This window comes from Myotis lucifugus, unplaced genomic scaffold (genome assembly GCF_000147115.1).
Source record: "Myotis lucifugus unplaced genomic scaffold, Myoluc2.0 scaffold_51, whole genome shotgun sequence".
NCBI lineage: Eukaryota > Metazoa > Chordata > Mammalia > Chiroptera > Vespertilionidae > Myotis > Myotis lucifugus.
The window spans coordinates 4,948,569-4,963,278 of record NW_005871099.1 but is presented as its reverse complement, the minus strand read 5'-3'; positions in this window follow the sequence as shown (position 1 = coordinate 4,963,278).

The following is a 14,710-nucleotide window of genomic DNA, read 5'->3' as shown; positions in this document are numbered from 1 at the left end:
GGGCAGTTAGGGGTGATCAGGCCAGGACACAGAGGCAGTGAAGGCGCAATCAGGCCGGCAAGGGAGGACAGTTAGGGGCGACCAGGCAGGCAGGCAGGTGAGCGATTAGGAGCCAGTGGCCCAGGATTGTGAGAGGGATGTCCAACTGCCAGTTTAGGGATCGGGCCTAAACCGGCAGTCGGACATCCCCCTAGGGCAGTGATGGCGAACCTATGACAAGTGTGTCAGAGGTGACACGCGAACTCATTTTTTTGGTTGATTTTTCTTTGTTAAATGGCATTTAAATGTATAAAATAAATATCAAAAATATAAATCTTTGTTTTACTCTGGTTGCAAATATCAAAAAATTTCTATATGTGACAGGGCACCAGAGTTAAGTTAGGGTTTTTCAAAATGCTGACACGCCGAGCTCAAAAGGTTCACCATCACTGCCCTAGGGGGTCCCAGGTTGGAGAGGGTGCAGGCTGGGCTGAGGGGACCACCATCCCGCCCCGTGCACAAATTTTATGCACTGGGCCTCTAGTTTATTATAAAACTGGTCCTAAAGCTGTCATTCTATTATAAGCTCTAATGTTTATTCAGTTTTAACAAAATAACATCATTAAATATGTGTTGCTGACTTGATTGTATTTAATTTGTAATGCTTTGGTTTTACCATAAGAAGTTTATATCTGTACATTTTAGGGAACATATTTAAAAAATTAAAGTCAAGTCAATCCTGGAGTTCCATTCAACACTCAATTTTGAAAAATAATTAGAAAGAACCTGGAGTTCTGAAGTAATTCAGGAATAAAGTGATAAGGGCTTTGACTAGGTTGATGGCATTGTGAATGGAGAAAAATGATGGCAAGGACAACCTAAAATTAAAAAGCCAGATGTACTCATATGAGAAGGGATAAAAAATAGATCAAAAGCCAAAACCGGTTTGGCTCAGTGGATAGAGCGTCAGCCTGCGGACTGAAAGGTCCCAGGTTCGATTCCGGTCAAGGGCATGTACCTGGGTTGCGGGCACATCCCCAGTAGGAGATGTGCAGGAGGCAACTGATCGATGTTTCTCTGTCATCGATGTTTCTAACTCTCTATCTCTCTCCCTTCCTCTTTGTAAAAAATCAATAAAATATATTTTTAAAAAAATGAAAAAAAAATAGATCAAAAGAGGAAAATATAAAGCCTAAATGAGCCACTGTGATGACAAAAAATTTGGAACTTATGATATAGACCAAGACATTAATCACTCACATGCAGGTATCACCACAGACAAATGGAATTTGTAGAAAGTTCAAACATACACCATTCTTGAGCATTTTGGTTTCAGGACTCCTTTAGTTCATTTGGGCTATATCTATCAATATATGGCATATTAGAAATTAAAAACTGATAAATTTTAAAACATCAACTTCATTTTTAAATAATGCAAGTTGATGACCTGGCCGCTGTGGCTCAGTTGGTTGAAGCATCATCCCATATACCGAAAGGTTGAGGGTTGATTTCTGGCCAGGGCACATGTCAAGGTACGAGCTTCATCCCCAGTTGGGGCACGCCTATGGAACAGCCAATCAATGTTCTCTCTCATATCGACGTTTCTCTCTCTCTCTCTCTCTCTCTCTCTCTCTCTCTCTCTCTCATCAATAAGCATATCCTCAAGTGAGGATTTAAAAAAAAATAATGTAAGCCAATTACATCCTATCTATAATAATAAAAACATAATATGCTAATCAAACTGGACGTCCTTCCAGACGACCTTCTGGATGAAGCCAGGGCTGCAGCGGCGGGATCAAGGCAGCTGCCGCGGCTGCGAAGGCCTACTCTTGCACAAATTTCGTGCATCGGGCCTCTAGTCCTATATAATAAAAGTCTAATATGCAAATTGTCCCCTCAGGCAGTTGTTCAACCGAGAGACTGGGGGTGCAACCTCTCGCTATGACGTGTGCTGACCAAAGGGGGCAGCGTGGAGCATGGTGGGCGTAGGCAAGACGGTGCTGGCAGCAGGCAGCAGTGCAGGCGCTGCCAGCCCCAATAGGCCCCAATGAGAGTGGGACCGCGGAGGGATGGTGGAACAGGCAAGCAGGTGGCGCCAGGCCAAGGTGGGTACGAGCAGGGGCCTGATCACCCCGCCGATCATCCCGCAGATAGCAACCAGCGCGGGGTGTGGGGCTGCTGCCCAGCTCCCAGGCACTGAGGGAGCCGGGCAGGGGGCCCCGGCCCTGACTGATCACCCTGCAGGCAAGCGGGATAGTGAGGCAGGTGAGGGGGTGGCGCCAGGCCAAGGCGGGTACCAGGCGGGGCTGCAGAGCTGGGGCTGCGAGACTGTGGGCATGAGCTGGGGCCCGATCTCCGCAGGCCACCCCGAGAGACCCCACCCGTGCACGAATTCATGCACCGGGCCTCTAGTGTTATGTAAAAAAAAAATCAGTAAGTGGAATTGTTCTACATTTTATACAATTTCTTCAATATCTGTCTTAATAGAAGACATCTGGATTCTCCTATCTGCTTCAGCATTCATCTGTTCCAATATTTGTTTTGGTTAAAGAATATGGTTAAAGAATATCTATCTCAAACAGATAGATATTTAGCTAGAAATGGGAAGAGTATGTGAATAGCCTTTTGAGGTAATTGTGAATCTATCTCATGCTTTGATATGACACCAAAACTGTCCTGTGAAAAAGTGGCTAGTTGACCTTGCAACTGAACCTTATAGGTGTTTTTCCAAGACAACCACTACTTTTCTATAAGCAATGGTAGTTTCTTAAAAGATTAGCTGAGATGTCGAATCTGAAACTGTATCAATAAACTTGTCCTACTCTGCTCACTCAAGTTCACTGGCCTATTTACTTTAAATGCATGATTTTATAACATCATCATTCCTCATTTAAAAAATACTGGTCCACTGAATTATGCTGATTTCCCAGAAGTAAACATATTTCAAAAAAGTGTACTTGTTAAACCCACTGATTTCATCAGACGTCTTTAAGTATTTATCGGGAAACTGTCAAGCTCACAGTGACAGATACTACCCTTCACCACTGACTATAAAAAGATCAACAATCATGGCCAATATTCTGACTCTCCTGCTGCCTAAAACCACCCCATCCTAACAACCAGCTTCCCATAGACTATCCCCACGAAAGAAAGATAAACTAAGATCTTGTTCCAGGGACCTTTCACTTCCTAGAATGCCCATTTTTATTTAAAAAGGAGGAAAATGACAAAAATACACAAGCTCACTACTGGTGGAACCAAACATTCCACCCAAATGGCTTGCCAAATGCTGGCAGAAGAAAATTCTGAAACTTCAGTATGAAGAACTTGGAAAGCCAGAAATAGAGATATTATCAACCAGTCAATAAGAATTTATGGAGCATTCAGAAAATGCTAAGTCCTCTGAGAAACACAATTGTGTAAGATACAACAGGTGACTTAAGTGCCTAAACTTCAGTGGGTCACTTGTACATATGACAACAGACGAGAAAGTATTATGAATAGCATGTGTTTTCAAGAAGTCTTTAGGAAAGAGATGTACCAGTGACTAGTAACAAGGGAAAAATAAGGAGAAAAAACAGAGATCATATTTGTAGCCCTGATTTAAATAGTGCTAAAAGGCACAGGAAAATTACAGAAATGTGGCAATCTTAGCTGAATGACAGAAAACATTAACTTGTTACAGCAACAGTGAGTAGACAGCAGTCATGTATTTTCACAAAAATAAGATTCCTTTCCTCCTCCTAACAGAAGAGTAAACTAAACTCACAAGTTCACCAGACTCTACCAACCAGCATTCTCATGTTTATTTGGAAGTTCTATCAGTTTTACAATGACAAGTCTGAGAAAAGACATGGCCATATAAATGTATACCAACTGAAGAACTGATAGGTCACAAATGTCTTTAAAGAATGTGCTTGAACAATATATAAAACAGATTAACTAAATTTGCATCTAGAGGTTAAAGTTTCCTTTGAAAACTATGCTAATCTATTTTATAAACTAAATCCTCGCATTTTGTTGGTTATGTACTCAGTTTACTGAGACACTGTTAGAAGAGAAATAGAACAAAAAATTACGAACCAGAAGAAACGAAAACTATGATATACAACTCATTATAATTCAAGGATGAGCCATGAAACACATATGATTTCTTCAACACTCCACTTGACACAACAGAATGAAAAGGTAGGTGAAACTCTTATGCCAGATATTCTTCCTTTAGAAAGTCTATTTTAAATCTTATACCTCAAATAAGCCAACATCTAACACAAATTTAACCTACATTAAACAAAATTTTAAGAGAAACTCAATTTAGGTATATACAAAGAATCTGCCCACCATTCCAGCCAATTAGTATATGTGTATGCCCAAGTGAGCATGAACTAGGTAACAGGAATCTGCTGTTTCTACAATCTGCTCTGCATGTCTTTCACTGTACTTAGCAACTCGAAGCTATTCTAGTGCTAAAAGACAAGCATTTTTCATATAGCAATGGCCTCTGAGTTCAAACCAACTGTGCTCAACAGAACAGTGATCTGTTCTCATACTGATAGAGTAGACAGACATGAGAAGAGCAGGAGCGATAGGCCAGATACAGAATGTTATCAGGGCCAAAAGTCCCCAGGTGCCTAGCAATGGGCAAAACTAGAGAAAACAACAATTATAGGCTAGAACAGTGATGGCGAACCTATGACACGCGTGCCAGAGGTGACACGCGAACTCATTTTTTTGGTTGATTTTTCTTTGTTAAATGGCATTTAAATATATAAAATAAATATCAAAAATATATATCTTTGTTTTACTATGGTTGCATATATCAAAAAATTTCTATATGTGACACGGCACCAGAGTTAAGTTCGGGTTTTTCAAAATGCTGACACGCCGAGCTCAAAAGGTTCGCCATCACTGGGTTAGGACCTCACCCCCAGGGTGCCCTTTCCTCCCCTAGCACGTAGTCAAGCAGTTGGTTTAGAGCAAGCATGTCAAAGCATGCGGCCCACAACGAATATTTTTGCAGACCAGCCAATATAATGGTATGTAAGAAACGTTTCAATAAAAATTTTGTAACTTAATTTTTACAATATATTGTTATACATAATTGTTAGTAACAAACTACAATGTTTGCTAATGACTGATTACTATAATCCTGTTGCATTCATTTCCCTTACGCGACTTATGTGCAGGCGTACCATTTCTCTCCACTAATACTAGCAGCGAATATTTTAGCAGCCGATTGCCACGTCATTAAGTCTTGGACTGACTTGTTTGGTGTGCACAACAGGAAACATTTCGCTTTCAGAGAACAAGAAAAATAGATTTATTTGCATTACGCTTATTTATTTGTGCAGTTATTCAATGTGTGGTAAGTTAATGTTCAAAAAAAATATTTTTATTAAAATGTTCTATTATTTTATGTTAACGATTACTCATTTATTTCAGCCCTTTGTATTCAGCATGTCTCTATCAAAATAAACCTACGTTTCTATGAAAATTAAAGCTTTTGGTTTTTTGCGGCCCACATGAACTTAAACGTTATTTGGCCTGTGTTAGCCTTTGAGTTTGACATGCTTGGTTTAGAGTCTCTTAGAGGAGGCCAGAGAATAGCCTCAAAGGACTCCCATACAACAGGAGTCGGTGGGGACAGGTCAGCTTAAAAAGGAATTAGCCCCTTTTAGAGTGTACTTCCACTTTGCTTGCTGGATAAACTTCCTCCTGCACTAGAGTTCTAGGCTCTGAATTCTTTCTCAGCAGACCTCAAGAACAGAGGTCCAATATCGCCACTAACAATACTAGAGGAAAGCTGGGCTGGTTTGGGACCTCAAGAGAAAGTTATTTATGATATGGCATCTTCCTAGGAACTTTTCATGGGTAATTCTGCTAACATACTATTGTTGCCTTGTACAGTGACCTTATATTCAAACCCCCCAAATAAGATGCAATGCTTTCTCTATACTAATCCCAGAACCTCATTATCTGGTAGTTTTAGTACTGGAGTTTTAGTGGAGGTCACAGGGAGGTAAGCGTGCTTAAAAGTACCATTTCTTTCATCTGTGGACATCCCACTGAGACCCCTCGGAAACTTCTCTGGCTCACCTCAGCCCTGAAGTTCATTTTCTTGCTAAGAACAGTAGTCATTTAGGACAAGATGGAAGTAAAGGAAGTAGGAGCAGTATGAACCATAGGCCTTTCATTACTTCCCTTTACTTAGCATTTATCACAAATGTACTGCTGAGGTATTATAAAACTTCAAACTCTTCAATATTTACAATCAATGATATTTCTCAGTATTTGTTTTAGCAAATATATTGTCTATTGAATTGATTCATATAAAATGACTTGTCACAAATAAGCCGTGAGAAAACACTTTTAATCTCCAAAAACCTATGGAAATGGTGTCAAGGCCTGGCCGGCGTGGCTCAGTGGTTGAGCATCAACCCACGAACCAGGAGGTCATGGTCCGATTCCCGGTCAGAGCACAAGCCCAGGTTGTGGGCTCTATCCCCAGTGTGGGGAGTGCAGGAGGCAGCCGATAAATGATTCTCTCTCATCATTGATGTTTCTATCTCTCTCTCCCTCTCCCTTCCTCTCTCAAATCAATAAAAGCATATATATATATATATATATATATATATATTTTTTTTTTTTTTAAAGGAAATGCTGTCAAGAATTCACCAACTACAAGGAAACTAGCTATATAACCCCTGAAGTTACCTCTCTGCAAATTTCAGACTGACACTAAGGTCTTCAAGCAGGAAAAAAAGACTTCTGTCTCAGCTCTTCCATGTAGGAAAGAAAGAAAAAGAGAGGGCTAGCATTGAGTACCTACCACTTAGGATCTGAACTCAAGGCCTAGAAAAGACATGACATTTTGTTTGGTAGACTAGATGTAAAAGCTAGTACAGACTGCCTCTTTCTAGAGGGTAAAGAAGGGATTATCTCACCCTTTTTTTGAATAGCCCTAACAGGTGAAGACTGAGGCACCCAATAAGTAGTTTGAAGGAATTTTCTTTTTTAGAAAATATGTATGGAGTTTAGTTACATGCTGTTGTTAGTGGACAAGTGACACCAGACCTTTTTTTTTAATGGTTACAAAGAAAACAAAAACTATTTTAGTTCTTTATAAGAGTAAATTCTACAGGAAGAAAGTATGTACTTGTCAATCTGGGTTTATGTTAAGACAAAGAAAACTAAGTCTACTGTTTTCATTTATATTACACACAATACTATCTGAAGAGTATTTCATTTCTGACAGTTCTGGTCACCAAATGTATGGTAGTTTTTCCACCCCAAACAATTCTGGGACACCATGAGTGTCCTACACTTCTACCTGGAGAGTGTGGGATCCCACAAGTTACGGGATCAGTCCCACAATTGGTACACCAAGCTACACAATTTTATCATCATATCTAATTCTTTAATCAAGGTTACCTTTATTTTACTTTAAGTATTCTCGTTTATCCTATGGAAAAAAAAAAAAACCTAAGAAAAACTTTAACTAATAAATGAAAAGGTCTGAGTTACCTAAAATTGAAAATGTAAAAAAATTACCAAAGATTATCACTTTCAAAACACCTCATGCTATCTACAAATAACATCATTTTCATGGATCTGCAAACACATAACACTAAATCACTTGTGGCCTCGCCAGTTTGGCTCAGGCAGAGCGTCGGCCTGTGGACCGAAAGGTCCCAGGTTCAACTCCAGTCAAGGGCAAGTACTACAGTTGCAGCCTCCTCCCAGCCCTGGTCAGGGCACGTGCAGGAGACAACCAATCAATGTGTTTCTCTCACATTGATATTTCTCTCTGTCTTTCCCTCTCTCTTCCACTCTCTGAAAATCAATGGAAAAATATCCTCAGCTGAGGATTAAAAAAAAAAAGAATAAATTTGTGCCCTGGTCAGATGGTTCAGTTGGTTGGAGCATCGTCCCAAACACTGGAAGGTTTCAGGTCAGGGCACATACCTAGGTTGTGGGTTCAATCCCTGGTCAGGGCGAGTATGAGTACGAGTACGAGTACCAGTACAGGAGGCAACCAATTGATGTTTCTCCTCTCCCCCTTTCTCCCTTCCTCTATCTCTAAAATCAATGAAAATATCCATATCCTCAAGTGAGGGTTTTAAAAGAAAGGATAAATTTGCTTTCACATAATTTAATTGAATTTAAACAATTATGCTTCCAGTATTAACATTATTTAACTTGATCTGTACATTGTCAAAATATACAATGTCAATGTAGAAAATTAAAGAGAAAACACTTGCAATAAATCTGACAGAATGTATATCCAGTACACACACCTCTTACAATTCAACAAGATAAACCCATTTTTCAAATTGACTTTTAGGAAGAGAGGAAGGGAGAGAGACAGAAACATCAATTTTTAAAATGCTTGACAAAAAAAATGTATGCAAATGGCCAATAAGCACCTTCAAAGATGTTCAACATTCCCTGGTCAGATGCTCAATGGTTAGAGCATCATACAGCTACACCAAGGTTGCAGGTTCCATCTCCAATCAGGGCACATACAAGAGCAACCAATGAATGCATAAATAACTTGAATAACAAATCAATGTTTCTCTTTCTCTCTCTTTCTCTCCTCACCTCTCTCCATTCCTCTCTTTCTAAAATCAATAAATAAAAATTTAAAAAGAAAAGATACTCAACATCACTGATCACAAATTAAAATCACAATGAGATACTTAACACTCATTAGATGGCCAAATTTTAAAAGACTGGCATGGAGACACTAATTCCTTGTCTGTTACACCTACAACTGAAATTAGAATTCATGAAAAATGGCACAACCACTTAGGAAAAGTTTGGGAGTTCCTTGTAAAGTTAAATCAATATCTACCACATGACCCAGCAGTCCAACTGCAAGGTGTTCACCCAAGAGAAATTAAAGGATGATCCACAAAAGACACACAAATGATTATAGCCCCAAACTGAAAACAGCCCAGGTGTCCATCAACAGGTAAACGAATAAAAACAGTATAGTGATACAATGGACGACTACTAAGAAATAATGCACAAATAAAAAGTACTAATACAAACACATAATAAATCTCAAAAATATGCTTGATGAAAGAAACTAATCTCAAAGGAGAATATACTGTATAATTCCATTTATGAAATTCTTGAAAAGGAAAAATCTGATGGATATTTGAGAATGATTGTGAAGAAGCTAAAAGAACTTTGAGATGATAACATTCTATTTTTTTAAAGATTTTATTGATTTTTAGAGAGAATGGAAGGAAGAGAGATAGAGATAGAAACATCAATTGGCTGCCTCCTGCATCTCCCCTACCAGGCATCAAGCCTGCAACTGGGCATGTGCCCTGACCAGTAATCAAACTGGCAATCTTTCTGTGTACCAGTCAATGCCCAACAAACAGCCACACTGGCCAGGGCCTATCTTGATTGAGGTGACGGTTACACAGGTATATACATCTACAAACTGCACCATTCAAATGTATATATTTTATTGTATATAAATTACCCTTCTATAAAGCTGCTTTTTTAACTAAAAAATGGATACCTTTTTAGAAAGCAATCTGACATCTAGTAAAGCTTGAAATGTGCATACTATAGAAAAAGCAATTCTTCGAATAGAAAGTTGTCACACAAATGTTCAGATATATAAGGGTGTTCACTTCTTTTTTTAAAATATATTTTATTGATTTTTTACAGAGAGGAAGGGAGAGGGATAGAGAGTTAGAGACATCGATGAGAGAGAAACATCCATCAGCTGCCTCCTACACACCCCCTACTTGGGGATGTGCCCGCAACCAAGGTACATGCCCTTGACCGGAATCGAACCTGGGACCCCTCAGTCCTCAGGCCGACGCTCTATCCACTGAGCCAAACGGATCAGGGCTGTTCACTTCTTTTAAGGAGAGAACACAATGTCCATCAGAGAGGGTTGCTTCATTCTGTGACATATTCATAAAAACTGAAATACTATGTATTCTGCTTACAACACAACCTGATAGCTTAGAGCAGGAAGCAGCAAACTTTTTCTGTAAAGGGCCACATGACCAGTATTTTAGGCCTGGCAGGCCACATCCAGTCTCCTTCCATGTTTTTTGAGGAGTTTTGTTATTCTTTTTCAGCTTTTTAAGAAATGCTAAAATCACCGGCATTTCAAGGGACACACACACACACACACACACACACACAGACTGCCTGAGAGATCAGGATTTTGAAACCAAAGTGCCCAAATTCAAATCCTTATTCTACCAATAACCAGTTGTTAACCAATCTCTCTATCTCGTTATTACAGTATCTACATAAAATAAATGAAAGCACTTAGAACAATGCCAAGCACATAGCAAGCCCTAACAAAATATCAGCTATTTTCTAATGAAATAGATCTCTCTGTAATGCCCTAAAAACGTTGTTTTAGAACTAAATAACTTGATCCCACTTCTGTAAAATATATGTATAAATACATATTCATATGAATACATTGGAAAGTTTAGGAAAAATATACACCAAATTGTTAAGGGTAGGGAATAGTATTATGTACAGAATCAAGAAAGCTTTCACTTTATAAATGTCTAAATTGTTAGTATTTTAAACTGAACACATAATACTTGTATTTAACCAAGAGATATTTCTAAATAAACAAGCAGATAAAGCACATGTAACACCTCTTTCTTTACTTACAGGCCCTAAGCACATATTTAAAAACCTGAGAAGTGAAAAAGCACATCCACTCTCAAAAACAATACCAGTAACTAAGAATCATTTATCACTTTGTCCCAGGTGTAGTGCTAAAAGGTTTCACATGTAATAGCTCATTTAATCCTTTCAACAACCTTATGGAATAAATGCTGTCATTATTATTAAATTACAGACAGGGAAACAGACATCAAGAACAATTTGCCAGCTCAGAACTGGAACCAATGAAAAACAACTCCAAAAACCACACTCTTAAAATACTGTCCTCCCCACCCTCCCAGAGTGAACACCACTACAACTCTGGTTAAGAAAGATATCTGCCGACACCTTCTAGTCTGGGTAGGGCATCAGATTGCACCTCCTATAAAACTACAATTATGTATTTTTACACATAACTAATTGATTCAAATACTCTCCTTAGAACCCATAACTTGAATCATCCAGGAGACCAGTAGATAATTTAGAGTAGATAATATGGAGTCAAACAATTTAAATTTAAATTCCTAAATTTAGGAATCCAGCAATTTCTAGCATGGATAATCCTGGGCAAGTTCTTAAGCCCTCTAGATAGCAATTTCCTTACCTGTAAAAGTTTTCAGTGTCTTGATGTTAAAGTGTTTTTACTGTAAAATATACATGACATAACATTTACCACATTAACCATTTTTAAGTCTACAATTCAGTAGCATTAAGCACATTCAAAATGTCGTTCAACCATCGCCATCCTTGTCCAAAACTTCATCATCCCAAACAGAAACTCTGTACCCTGACTGTACACTAACTTCCCATTCCCCTGCCCTTCCCTCAGCCCCTGATAACCTCTATTCCATGTTGCCTCTATGAATTTAGTACTTATTCCACAATTTTCTCCTTTTGTGTCTGGCTTATTTCACTTGCAATGTTTTCAAGGTTCATCTAGGTTTTAGCATGTATCAGAATTTCATTCTTTAATATCTAAATTATGTTCCATTGTATGTGTATACCATGTTTTATTTATCCATTCAACCATTGATGAATGCAGGGTGATTTTTGCAAGAATTAAAAATAAAGCATCTGATGTGAATGAAGGATGCGTGCTTGGACCCCAGTAGGGGCGTGCAAGCAGCAGCTAATCAATGCTTTTCTCTCATCATTGATGTTTCCATCTCTCTCCCTCTCCCTTCCTCTCTGAAATCAATAAAAAATATATTTAAAAGTAAAAGACAAATAAATGAACAAGGCATCTGGGAAATAGTAGGCATTTTAGTGTCTTTTTTTGTCATATTTTTGCACCAAATAGCGCAGTGGCAAGATATGGAATAGTACAACCATCTCAGAAACTTATAAACTATGCCTTTTGAGAGATTATTGGATTTGCTAAATCTACATTTATCATATCACTAGAGACCCGGTGCATAAAATTCGTGCATGGGTAGGGTCCCTAGGCCTGGCTGGCGATCAGGATCGATTGGGGCCTTCCTCCCCGACTCCAGGGCCTTTCTTCATTCCGCGCTGCCCCCTGGTGGTCAGCACACGTCATAGCGAGCAGTCGAACTCCCAAGGAGACAATTTGCATATTAGCCTTTTATTATATAGGAGGATTTTCAATGATAATGAGCATCGCAATAAGTAATCCGTATTTACACTGGCTGGCCCTATTTCCTTCAGCTTTAGCTTCAAAACCTACCTTGAATTGCTTCAATAAAGAACTCATCCATTGTAACTAGACACCTTGCAATTAAAAGATTTACTATTCTCGACCACTTTCCCCTCCTCATATTTTTGCACAAGGATCATCAATATCAACATTAAATTAAGCAGAAACTATACTCCAGGTATCCAGATGACTCAAGCTTTTCTCTGCCTGAAATACCAAACATGAATACCAATTGTTGTACCTAAAAGATATCCAACTTTCAATCACAGATCATTAGAACTATGAGAAACCTTGAAATTTATTTAGCTTGACGCTTATATATCTTTGTAATCACTGCCTCTCCAAGAGGGAAAAAAACACACCTTCTGAAGTTCCTCATAACATAAATATTAATATATCCTGTTTGCTTTGCCAGTTCATTTGTCAAATTATTTCCCCATGTTTCTTCATATTTTCTTCATTCATTCAACTATTAAAGCCCTATTCTCTAGCATCTAGCAGGTATACAGATAAAAAATAGGACAGAGCCTCTGCCTCAAGGCACTTAAGAGTGTAGTGAAGAAGGCTGCTGCATAAACAAGTGGTTACAATCCAATTTGATACATGCTATAATAAAAGTATGAACAAAGTCCTATGGAATACAGAAGTGCCTGAGAATTCAGGGTGGCCTCTAGAAGATAATGGTATCATCTGACCCTGAACCTTTCTCTGAATTTAATGAGCTGTTCCTCTCCACTCATGCTATCATCCAAACTAAAGAATTCACCTGTCCATATAGAGTTCTTCATAATTCTACATCATCTGTACTGACACAGACTTAAAAAGCAAATCCATAAATCATTTCTACTTGACCCCAGATTGCATTAGTTCCTTAGAGGATTTTTCCTTGTTGGTTTTTAAGAAGATCAACTTTCTTAATCACTGTTTATTTAGTCCAATACAGAAATCAATGCACATTCCTGAGGAAATTTGCCTAAAATTTTTAAGTGGTCCACACGAAGGTAATAATTTATGTATGCATGCAAGGCAAAGCTGATATAATGGCATTAGAACTATTTTTTTGCCTAACTACATTAAATCAACAAGTGGGTGTGTTTTTTAAATCACTGCTAATTAAACTGACTAAATGCATTCTCAATTCAGTCAGGAAAGAAAAATTTTTAACACATTTTTAAACTAATTCCCCAAAAAGACTTTAAAATATATCTTGTGGCAAGCACAAAGATAGTAATTACCAAATACAAAATACACAGAGAAAAATTAAAATTTCTTAGCCTAAAATATCCAAATTTCTGTCAAATCTACATAACTAGCTCATCTCATAACAATGGGCAAGATTATCAGGACTTTTTAATATATGATTATCGGCAAGTAATCTAAATGTAAACATTTGACAATCTCAGCACTTAGGGCAGCACCAGAAATGTCTGTTCAATTTTGTCCAACTCTGTAAAATATATCTAATATATATGTAATAAAGACTTTCACACTGCATTTCTTTGTCTCCATTTTTATGAAACCATAAGATAGTGAGTACATTAAATCTTCATCAGACAGAACAATGCAAATCAGAAGAGTGCCCATGTGGTTCTAAATTCCTTTTCTCTGAATATATTAATTTTCAACAAAAATTAGAATTTAAGTTGCAATTTTCCTAAGTGTTTCCAGGACTTTAAACATTACGTTCCATAATACACCTCCAAAAAGAGAGAACAGAGGGTTCCTTATATCCTGGACTAGAATCCTATCTATTCCTAATTTTAGAGACTATGAAAAGGAAATAAAATATATCTTAAATACTTTCATTTTCTTCCAAATAAAATGATCAACAAATTAGTCAGGATTACACATTTGTTCCACTTTTTATTCCTACACATGAAGTAGTTGTTAATGCTCATGAATGAAAAATAATAAGAAAATAAACTCCAAAACCCTTAGATATATAGGTTACATTAAACTGTATCAGCATTAGTGTTTAAAATTCTGTTTTATGTAACATTACAACGCTATGAAATTAAACTCATGACCTTTGAAACCTAGAAAGTTACCTTGTAGTAAAATATTTTTAAATACCAAAGACACATTTTTATGTGCAAACGAATTTAAATTTTACAGAGCCTGTGTGATAAACAAAGGAAGTTTAGCTTAACAGTGGACAGCACACATTCAATTTATTAAGCAACAAACATTTCTGGAGCCAGTGTTTTCCGACTCGCCAACGCTATTGTTCGCGGAAAACAACATCAATTAATTAAAAACTGTTAACCATACCACCTAAACGCACATTTGTCATAAGCATATTATTTTGATCAACTATTTCTACCATCTCACCCTTATTCCACCTTAAGGATCTGGGGAATACTCGTTGACTAAACGAATAGTTGATTTCGTTAGCACCTGTCGCCATTCTCG